Genomic DNA, 12,071 nt, shown 5'->3' with positions numbered 1-12,071 from the left:
ATGATATAGTGCGCAGTCGTCACCGTAAAGTCGGACCTTAGTGGAAATACAGCGTGGCAAATCATTGATGTATAACAAGAAAAGTAGCGGTCCAAGAACTGACCCTTGTGGAACACCTGATGATACGTCAACTGTACTAGACTTGGATGAGTTAAAGTAGACAAACTGAGACCGTTGAGAAAGAAAACTGGATATCCAGTTCACAAGGTGATTATTATTTAGAATTAGATTAAGCTTGTGTAGGACTTTAGAATGAGGAACTGTGTCGAAAGCCTTTGACAAATCTTTAAATATCGCATCAACTTGGTTACCGATGTCAAGAGACAGACCGATATCATGAACAAACTCTGTTAGTTGTGTCATAGTACTATAACCGCGCCGAAAACCATGTTGGAAATCGCATAAAATATTGTTAGTATCGAGAAACTCTATTACATGCCTGTAGACTCTATGTTCCAATAATTTGCATGAATGTGACGTTATAGAAATTGGTCTATAGTTTGACAGTGATTGTGAGTTGCCAGATTTGTATACGGGAATAATTTGTATACGGGAATAAATATGGCTTTGAACATTCTCGACAGGCAGGAATTCTTTGGGAAGGTCTTATATTTTTTTAATTTTCGTGTACAAGTTGAAGCTCTTCAACTAACATAGAAATCGTTTCACTAATTAAAATAAATTAAAATTAAAAGAAAATAATTTAATATATACGACACATTATAAAAATATGTTTCCGAATTCAAAAATAAATCTCGTCAACAATAGGAAAAGCAGTAGATCTGAGATTAGCATTTGTATGTGTATGTATGTATATATATATATATATATATATATATATATATATATATATATTGTGACAGGAGGACATTGAGGTGCAACGAGCGGGACAAAAAGGAGGAAAAGAAGGGGAAGAAGTGGGTCGTAGACGGGAGAAGGACGAAGTGGCAGCAGCGGAAAAAAAGCGATCTGTAACATTTTGGTGTCAGAAGTGGGATCTGCGAAAAGAAAATGCCCTTCACACGACAACAAGCCCAGTCTGGCGAACCTATCCTTCTCCCGAGGACACCAGCAACACTCAAGGTCCAGTTGCCTACGCCCAACTGAGGGATCTGTTCGTTGAACAGAGACAGGGCTTCGAATCAACGATGGCGGCTATGGTCCAGGCGCAGGTGCAACCCGTTACGTCTGCACAAGAAGACCTTCGACAAAGAGTCATAGCGCTAGAGGAAAGGAGAGACTCGGAGAATCGGACCGACTCAGCAACGGTACGCACATTTCCTGCCACCTCGAATCCCCTCCGTTTGAAACTGAAGCCCTTCGATGGTAGCGTGCCACTTGACCTTTACCTCGAGCAAGCTAACATTGTTGCTCAAGCAAACCAATGGTCCGAAAATGAAACAACTTACGCTCTTGCGTCACAACTACAGGGACCAGCCATCGCAAAACTGGCCCAACTTCAAGGAGGAGCTCTAACCTACCAAACGTTGGTAGCGGCACTTGAAGACCGCTTTGGTGACAAACATCTACAACACGTCCGCTATGGCGAGTTACGTACGTTGCCGTCAACAACAGCCGGGGGAAACACTCCAAGCCCTGGCAACGGAAGTTGAGTGCCTAGCGCGAAAGTCATTTGTGGGAGTTTCCGCCGACACTTTTCACCTTCTCAGCACTACTGCCTTCGTCGACGCCATTGCGGACACTGAAGTTCAAAAATTTGTTCGACTTGGAGTGCCAAAGACAGTTCAAGAGTCTTTGGCTAAGGCGTTGGACATCTCAGCCATTCAAAAGGCAACAGCAAACGCCCAGGCTTCTTGCCCGGCACAGTTACAGCCAACTACTCATCTGGAGACGCGTGGAGCACGCCAGCAACCTGAAGGTCACCAACGAGCTAACACCAAGAGGCGCTGTTTTCAATGCGGGCGACAAGGACACTCGGCTGCAGAGTGTTACAGCGCGTCGGGAAACGGATATCCCGGTCCACAGGGGCGGGATCGGGTATAGAGGACCAAGTCCCCCTCGTCTCTCTTTCACGGAGTTTCACTGGTCTTCCAACTACCAAAGTGGAGATTCAAGGGATTGGAATACAAGAAAGTCTCCTCGATACTGGAGCAGCGGTTAACATAATCGACGCCACGCTTGTACCTGCTGATTGTAATGTCTCCCGGATTGCTCCACAACGTTTTACAGCCAACGGCGTCAAAGTTCACACCGGTGGACAAGTGAAGTTACTGGTCACTGCGCTCGGTGAGACGTCGTTAGTGGACTTCATAATTTTGTCAAATTCCGTCTCTCCGATCATTCTGGGTTATGAGTGGTGCCAGAAAAACGGATTTTTTAGGTTGAACATCGAACAGAACAAGGCCAGCAAAACCTCGCATCCACCTACGAAAACATTAAACGCCAGCATTCCACGATGCGAAAGTATTTTTGTGTGGCTTGTGTACCTCGTTCGCTCATTTTCCCTCGTCGCCGGGGAAAAGTGGCACCTATTTCTAAAGTTTTTCTCCCAATATACCAACATCATATCTGCTCAAGTACAGCTATCTGATGAATTAAACGTATGCGTTAAAGACTCTGCTACAATACCTGCCGAGACTGCTTCAATGATACGCCTGACTGTGCACAACAAAAAGGTTTACGGTGAAGCTGTTTTCGACTCGTGGCTCCGTGCGAAACCAGGGAAAGAACTAGCTGCACCCCGGACACTCGTGGCTTGTACCAATAGAGAATTCGTCGCTCTTGTCGTTAATCTAGGTGCCAACGACATCACTCTCAATCCAGGGAAACATATTGGTGTACTCCAACCGTTGCCGATGGACAAGATCTCAATACTTGCCAGTATTTCTCTGGAGTCAGATAACGAGTGCCATTTTTACAGTCAGGATAATGCTTTACCGTGGGAACAATTTAAGTTTGGACCATAATTGAGTTGCGAGCAGAAAACGAAAATCAAGAGGATATTGTTGTCACATCGAAACTGCATCGCCCTGAGTTCGGACGAACTTGGATGCACACCGTATGCAACACATACCATTGACACCGGTGACAGCCGACCAATACATCAGCCACTACGCCGCGTAGCCCCAACAGAGCGCAAAACCATCAAACGGCAAGTGACTGAGATGCTCGACCAGGGTGTGGTGAGTCCGTCAACTAGCCCATGGTCATCACCAGTGGTGTTAGTGAGAAAGACAGATGGCACTGTGCGGTTTTGTGTAGATTACAGGAAGCTTAATAGTACAACCAAGCTTGATGTCTACACTCTTCCACGTCTTGATGATACCCTTGACCGACTGCAGGGAGCGGAATACTTTACAACATTGGATTTGATGTCGGGATACTGGCAGGTTCCGTTCGATAAAGGGGACGCTGAAAAGTCAGCCTTCATCACACCAGATGGTCTCTACCAATTCAACCATCTTCCCTTTGGCCTTTGCAATGCCCCAGCGACATTTCAAAGACCCATGGACCGAGTTTCGGGCAATCTGAAGGGGAAAATGGCGCTTGTGTATTTAGACGACGTCGTAATCTACGCAAACACTTTTGAAGAACATCTTCGAAGACTCTCCCTTGTACTTGACGCCATAAGTGTTGCCAACCTTCGTCTGAAGCCCCAAAAGTGTTTTTTCGGCTTCAAAGAGATCACATACCTGGGACATGTGGTAAACAAAACGGCGTTAAACCTGATCCCTCGAAGCTTGAGGCTTTGTTTGAATATCCGACGCCAACAACTATCAAAGACGTCAGAAGTTTTTTGGGATTTGCGTCACATTTCCGCCGTTTTATTGTTAACTTTGCTACCCGCGCTGTTCCCCTGAATTACTTACTCCGGAGGAACGTACCATGGCGATGGGGCAACGATGAGCAGTCCTCGTTTCAAGACCTAAAAATGGCTCCTATAAACGCCCCAGTGCTTGCTCACTTCGACCCGTCCTTGTCAAAGACAATTCTCCACACGGATGCTAGCGGACAAGGACTTGGAGCTGTAATACTTCAAGAATTTCTCGAGGGTACTCATAGAGTAATTTCGTAGGCAAGCCGCAGGCTTACACAACAAGAAGAGATGAATCATCCATCTGAATTAGAATGTCTGGCCCTTGTCTGGTCGGTGCAGAAATTTCGCCCTTACCTTTATGGCCGCCATTTTACTGTTGTGACGGATAATTCAGCATTGACCTGGCTTCAGAGCAAACGAGACTGGACGGCCAAACTGGCACGCTGGGCGATTCTACTGCAAGAGTATGATTTCGAAGTCATACCTCGCAGCGGACGTAGTCATCAGGACGCTGACTTTCTATCCCGCAACCCCCTAGACAAGATCCCTGAGGCTCGGGAGTGTGACACTTGTTTTTGTGGTGCGACTTTCGACCTACGTCACAGTCAATTTCAAGATAACGAAGTACAAGAGATTGTACAGCGCCTCGCATTATCCGGTTCGACAGACATTTTACAGCGACTGCGTCGAGCACACCGAGTGGAAAATGGCCTACACTGTCACAGAAATCCCGGTCAACAACAATGGCTACCGGTGATTCCAGCTTCTCTGAGGGCTGCCATGATGAATCTCTGCCATGATGGCCCCACAGCGGGTCACCTCGGTCGAGATAAGACTGTGGCCAAACTTTCCGAACGCTATTGGTGGCACTGATTCCGGAAAGATGTTTCCAGGTATGTCGCTTCCTGTGAATCATGTCAAAGGACGAAATTGCCCAGTATTTCACCTTTCACCGAGATTCATCCAACTCAACCACCGCTAGCTGCTTTCGAACTTATTGGACTTGATCATTTAGGACCATTTCCGAAATCACAAAACGGTAACCGTTTCATTATTGTTGCTGTAGACCACCTTACAAAGTGGATTGAGCTACGTGCCGTTCCTACAACGTCAGCGAATCACATTGTGGAGTTTCTACGTGAGCAAATAGTACTTCGCCATGGCGTACCCCGCACCGTACTCACTGACCGGGGAAATCCATTCAGCTCTCGTATTTTTAAACACGAGATGATAACTCATGGAATACACCACGCCCAGTCAGCACCCAACCATCCCCAAACCAACGGACTTGTTGAGCGTGCTAATCGAACTATCGCCGATATATTGTACGCTTATGTTAATGCTTCGCATGACAATTGGGATGTGTACGTACAATACGCATCGTTTGCTTTGAACACCTCGCAATAACCAGAGCCCAGCAGCGGATGCTAACCAATCACCGACAGGATGACCGAATGTACCCCATCGTGCCAGGGGACCTTGTTCTTGTACAGCGTCCCGTTAGAAGGAAAGGAAAGGCAACCAAGCTACTTCCAAAATACAAAGGACCTTGTGAAGTGCTTCGACAAACAGGACCCGTGAGCTACCGGCTACGAGACCTCAATGCACCTCGAGAAGCATCCCGGACTTTCCCGGCTCACCGCAGTCAACTGAAGCTGTACGTGTCAAGACATACATTCAGTCAAGACCAGCATGAGACACAGACTGCCGAGGACGGATAGTCAACCAGGAGGGGGCAAAATGTGACAGTAGGACATTGAGGTGCAACGAGCAAGACAAAAAGGAAGTAAAGAAGAGAAAGAAGTGGGTCGTAGACGAGAGAAGGAGGAAGTGGCAGCAGCGGAAAAGAAGCGATCTCTAACAATATATATGTCTATATATATTGGCTCAGGACATCCAAAATGCCGGACAAAGGGCAGTGTCTCATGACCATGGTGTCGCGCAATGGTAGGATTCCAAACGGCCGATGCGTAATCCAGGACCGGACAAATTAGTGTTTTATACTTTTAAAATTAGCTGGGCTAGTTCAGTGTTCCTAATTACGTTTTAAGAACTGTATTTTTCCTGGGCTTTGTGCGTCTTATGCTGTGGACATGAAAGTTCCACCTTAGGTCTGCAGAACGTCTAATGCCATGGTATTTAATATTTTATAAACCAAAAAGACAATTATTATTTATAGAGTAGGGAATAATATAAAAAGCATTTTTTCGAGTAAAATTAATTTTAAAGAATTCCTCAAGTGATATATCTTCCAGGTAAAACAACAGTTCCTGCAAAAATCGATTGAGATAAACGCGGCCACCTGCGGCTATTATTCCGCGGTAAAAAATAAGTCGTCAGCGAGCATTCTTACTTCCGCTTCAATTGAACACCTGACATCATTCACAAAAATATGACAGCATCTCCACGTCGTGAATGATGTTGATTGAGGCGAAGCTCTCGTGGTGCTGATCATACTGATTTTATTGTTCATAGGTAGTGCTGATGGTGCTGATTTTTTTTTTTTATTTCTCATAGGTAGTGCTGAGTTCCGGGTTGCATTTCGACTTCATTATCACTGCCTTAAGGTAGGTGAAATGCAGAGCCAGGCATGGAAATTTTGACGCAATTAAATACGCATTTGACCGCAGCGCCCTCTCCTGTAGAGATGTTGAGCGGCTACATACAACGTTTCATTCATGAAATCCCCAGCTCTTGAGTTACTACCACATCTCAGAGCCTCCTACTACTCGTCCCGCAGTCGCGGCCGAAAGTTTCAAGCGATGGACTCGAAGTTCATTGGGGTCTCCCCGCACAGGTTCGAATCTTGTTGACTACGCAAACATTTTTTTTTGAGCACGGACGGACGGACAGACGGACGGACAGACGGACGGACAGACGGACGGTCAGACGGACGGACGGACGGACGGACAAGGCTAAACCCTAAGGAGCCTTGCCACTAAAAAAACAAAAAAACAGGACGGGTCCTGTTCCTCTGAGGAACTCCCGATATTAAATGCTTTCTCAAGTATCACCCCCGACAAACATATATTTGTGACGGTTCACAACATAAAAATCAATCGATTTTATTAGTTTTTAATTACTTTTTTATTGTTGGCATGGTGTCCACACGGCATATACGAAAGCTGTCAAAAGCCCTCCATCGGTAGGTTAGTTGATGAATGCAGAGGGTGGATGGTAATGGCTTTTGCCTTTGAAACTAGCAGCAGTTTGCACAACCTAGAAGGGGTCTAAAAAGACAGACATGACTCCTCCCGCCTCTAATCCAATGTTCTCCGCCTAAATATCACCAGACGGTGTGGGCCGGATATTCACAGGATAACCTTTGGGGGATCAGGCAAGAAAACTAAAAACATTACCCCATCCGCCTTCTTCTCCCGGCGAGGGATTCAATAAATTTCTTCTGGCCAAACCTTGTCGCCGTTACCCCAACACCAGGATCACTGTTAAACGGGGTTGAACTTGGCCGGAGCCACCTGATGCTTCTTTCTTCTCGTGTATATCAGAGCAAAGAGAGCTGTTTTGACACTCCAATTTGTTGTCTTGTTTCGTACCCTCCTTCCAACCCTTTTCTCTTAGGCCTCTGGAATGGTGTCCCTCATCACTTTGGCGGGTTCACAAGGGGTGCTTGACACATCCATGTTTGAGAATCACAGGACTAGATCATTCTGACAAACACCGGGAATACAAACGATGTCACGAGTGTATTAAGCTTTATATATATGGCTGATTATTGTCCGTTAGGGAGAGCATCTGGTGGTCTCGTATAACCTGCACCCATGACACAATCTTGTTTTCCGAATTTAACAAAAGGATCAAGACAACATAAAATTTATTCATGGCTGGAGTGTCGGGAGCATTCATTAAGGAGAGAGACTCTCATGGATTCTGCTTTTTTATGTGACCTTCAGGAATAAGACATTTCAGAAAAATATTTAGTGGCTGTTTTTAGGTGATTGATGTTGGAACGAGCTAATGAGCTCTTATAGGTGTATATGGTTTTCATCCTAGCAAAATAAAAACACGGTTAATTAAATAAAACACAATTTGGTTTTTTGCAACGTTCCAGTGCAGATCAAAGTAAATTTTTGACAGAAATACACAAACTTTGAAGCGCAAAACCGGATTAAAAAACAAAAAAACAATAAAGGTATACTAGTGAGCAGTAGTGCTCTGGTTATTAGCAGGCATGCTATTCTCTACTCCAGCTTGCTGGTCGCCTTCACGCGGCGAAAACTGGAAGCTCTCTAGTGAGGGTCCCTCGGTTCCCCTGCTCAGAGGGAACAGCGGAACTGCTCGCCATCGGGATCACAAGCAGTCATTTCTGAAATCTAACAACACTATTCATTTTCTCATGTAGTGCTGGATCCGGTATGGGATAGTACCTTATTACATAGATTTAGTAGTGCATATAGAAGCAAACGCAAGCGCTGCGTGTTTGCGTTTTACTTGCCTGCACCGCGTTGCACGTGCACGTCGTCGCTATGCGCCAATCGAAAACCGCAATTTCGGGCTCCGCGCACAAGCAGCGTGGAAAACGCAATGGTAACGCAAACACACAGTGCTTGCGTTTGCTCCTATGCGAAATAATAAAACTATTTGCTGCTCTACCGGTTTACCAAAGCTAACTAAACAAGCTGCACTAAGCAGACGTGCAAGGGGGTGGGCGTTCTTTCAAACTGCGAAGGTCTGTGGTCCGCGCTTAAAAATAAAAGAAATGTTGGAGGAAGTCTTGTAATTAGAAAACAAAAAATAGGAATCCGGATTTTTTATTTGTATTTTAAGTTCTTTGGTGGGGAGGGAGTGGCAACGAATATGAAAGTTTTATGAAATAAAAATTAATTATAGCTTGAAAATCTAGGTAGTAAATATCCTAATTGTAGTATTAATAATCCAAATTGCGGTAATGTGGGCCCCCAATAAACTCCACAATCTTAAATATAGGCCAATTAACCATATTGTATTTGCAGAAAAGTCTGACTTTGTTTTCTTTGGAGAATATGAAAAACTCTTACATTGTCGTCAAGATAGATGTAGCCCTAAACGTAATAACGGAAACGCCCTTGCCGTTTGACCCGAATTCCATGTTTGACTTTTTGGCGTGGGAACATCGTTTCTTAATTTATACGTTTTGTAAATATTTTCGAAACTCAACACCCCTGGTTTTGTAAAATTTGTATTGAGTCTTTTGTTTTGTTTCGATTAATCCTAAAGCAATTAATCAACTAAATGCCCCAAATGACATGACAATTATCTGAGTAAAACAAAAATGAGCGAGAACATACAAATATCAGCGCTTATTTTTTCAATAAATACAAACATTTACATTATATTTCGCTTCACGAAAACTTTGGGAACTGTGGAGTCTAGGCCATCCGCGACGCAATAAACGTCGGAGAGAGGCACATGACTCCACGTCCCGGCCGGGTTCGTGTCAGTGCGCCCAATGCGAGGCCCGGAGGAAGCGGCTGTCGTCTGCTCGGAAACCAACCAACTTTGGATGAACGTCCACCGCCGGGACATTGCCGTCCGCTAGAGTAGCGACCTCTTCGGGAACGGTTACAGCGACAGGCATGCGCTTATTTTACCCGCCAATTTGTAGCGGGGGCTAATTCCAGGGCCATCGTTAGAACGGAAGCTGTCGATTACAGGGCTGCGATTGTTGGAATATCGTTCAGAAGACACGTCGTTCTAGACAAAGGGAATGATCCGATCTAAGCATCGTTGAAAGGCAACGTGTGATTTTCTTCTGTGCCGTCTAGCGTAGTGTCGATAAAGATGCAATTGCGCGAGTTTAAATACATTGAAAAGAATGCGAAGCCTTGAACAAATATTTGTCGGGGAGAGCGTAGTTGCTCTGCCGGTAACGAGGCCTCCGTGGCATTGACCATGGGGTGTTGTCATGTGCCTTTTTCAAATGCGTTTATTGGGTCGCGGGCGGCTTAGCCTCCAGAGTTTGCCAAGTTATCCTGAAACAGAGTATAGCTCCAAGGATTATGAAAGTTAAAGAGGCATTAAACACTCGAATATATATATTAGTATCTAAATCGGAAATGTGTGTAAAAACAAAACATGGTAAGAATGTGTTAAAAAAAAAGGGCATCAGTGAAGAGAGGCGCGCAGAACAAGGCGTACCACCATGTATAAGAACCAAAAAGCCCAAGTCGGTCCTAACATAAAATAATGTTTCGAGGAACATATTTTTGAGTAAAAAAATCAGCTCTGAGATACCTCTGGAGTTTGGCGAGAAACATAAATTAACGCATATATTAAGAAATAGATCGATATAAATAATTGAATAATGGCGATTTAGTATCTTTCAAGGCATGTTCGTTTCTACTGCGGGCTCTAAATACCTGAATGCTGGAGATCCTATAGCTTTCCCGACATAGCGTATTCTGAACTATAGCGTGTTTTGTGGCATCATATGGCAGAGTATCCAGGGCCATTTAAGGCGATAACTGAGCATAGTATTATTCATAATCGGCCACAGACCATTTTTTATAGGCTTGATATGTAACGGTACAGTTTATAAAACTACAGTTTATAAAACAGCGTTCCCATAGGTTCCCAGCACCAAGGTTCTCGCTTCGGCGCTCAGCAGCTGCAGCTAATACCTGTTGCAAACAAGGGGTAGTAAATTGCTACTAAAAAGGTAGTAGAAGTAAAAAACACGTAGTGACTGTTGTATCATTCTGTCCGAACCGAGTGCCATGTGTCGGTGGACTATGACTCATTTTTTTCCTTTATATAGCCCGGGTGCTATCAGTAAAACAAGCAGCCGGCAGTGTGCCTACGGGATTGTTGTATTCTTAGAAGCATCGAATAAACCCGCTTCAACCGCTAGCTTCAGTGCTGCATTTATTACCGTGTAACTACCTGCGGCGTGTTTGAAGTAGTAAATGTTAAATAAAGTGATAGCAACGGTCGCAAAGGGCAGCAACAGCTGCGCATACGAACTTTTATCATCTGTTGAGCGGTTGAGGTAGTAAATAGTAAAAATCTAGTAACGGTGAGATAAAGGTGTTAACTGCTGCAGTTACAAAGCTTTTACTGTTTTTCTTCTTTAAGACTGAACATACCACACATCAGCGTTCCCAAATCGGTTTTACTAGTGAAATCTATATCGAACATTGGAAAAAGTTGCCTCAGAGTGAATTTTCTGGCGTTTCTTTTGTAAAGGTATCAGGACACTCATCGACAAAGAGCGATAATTTTTTTTATTCGTAACAAGCATCAGGGATATTCTAACAAGCTAGCTCAGCTGCGCTAAAACAATAGGAGCATTGACACGAGAGGCATTGAAAAGATCGCGCATTGAAGTCCACGATTTTCATTCTGAAGAGATCGTCGGCTCTTACTTCGCAACTGCATTTTGCTAGCCAGAGAATCAATAATGTTTGAAGTCAGACAATGCAATATGGGTGTGAATATTCTTTAAAGGCAGGAATTCTTTGGGAAGGTCTTCATATTAATAAATCTTCCCAACACGTTGTAGCTCTTCACCAAAGATAAGAATCATTCCCACTGATATTTAAACAAATGCCAGTAGAAAAATATTTAGCAATTTAGTACTAGACATTAAAAAAATCGTGTCTCCGAGTTTAAAAAAAACGCACCAACAATCGGAAGAACAGTCTTCAAACCGGCCCAAGAAAATAGTTGAATAGATCAAATAATCGAATATTCTTAGTACAATATTTATTTTGGATGAGAGCATTCGATGCGCAGCTGAAAGGCCCGTGGTTCATGACCACGGCACGGCAATATAATAGAGTTCCAAACGGCCGGTACTTATTGCAGGCTTGATAAATTAGAATTTTTTATGCGATCAACCTAGCTGGCCTGGTGCAGTGTTTCTAAATAAGTTTTAAGAACCAAAATTGTCTTGAGACCTGAATGAAAAATTTATCAATGTAACCCTGTTTGGCAGTCAATGTTTTCTAGTGGACCGCTGACTGTGCCTGACTGTATGTCAAGCATGTCTGATTGGCCAACAAGTTACTCTGACCGACAGTCAAACTCCAGTCAGGCTCCGCTTGTCGGCTCTCTGATGGTTTGCTGGTGGCAGTTGGCCGCCGCGAAATGCCATCAAGATGTCTTGGTGGCGATTCCGATTGTACATCGATCGTCTCTGACTGTACGTCAAAAAGCTTCGACGTGCAGACGGACGTACGGTCAAAGAACGGAAAGTTCGTTCGGATACCACTATTTCGACAAATCTATGAATACGAAAAATAATCTATGCTTGAGGAAACGATTTCGGGACGTGAGCCCACAAAACCGCTGATGT

Source organism: Ixodes scapularis, unplaced genomic scaffold (assembly GCF_016920785.2).
Source record: "Ixodes scapularis isolate PalLabHiFi unplaced genomic scaffold, ASM1692078v2 PGA_scaffold10__122_contigs__length_95168666, whole genome shotgun sequence".
Lineage (NCBI taxonomy): Eukaryota > Metazoa > Arthropoda > Arachnida > Ixodida > Ixodidae > Ixodes > Ixodes scapularis.
This window is presented reverse-complemented; position numbering follows the sequence as displayed.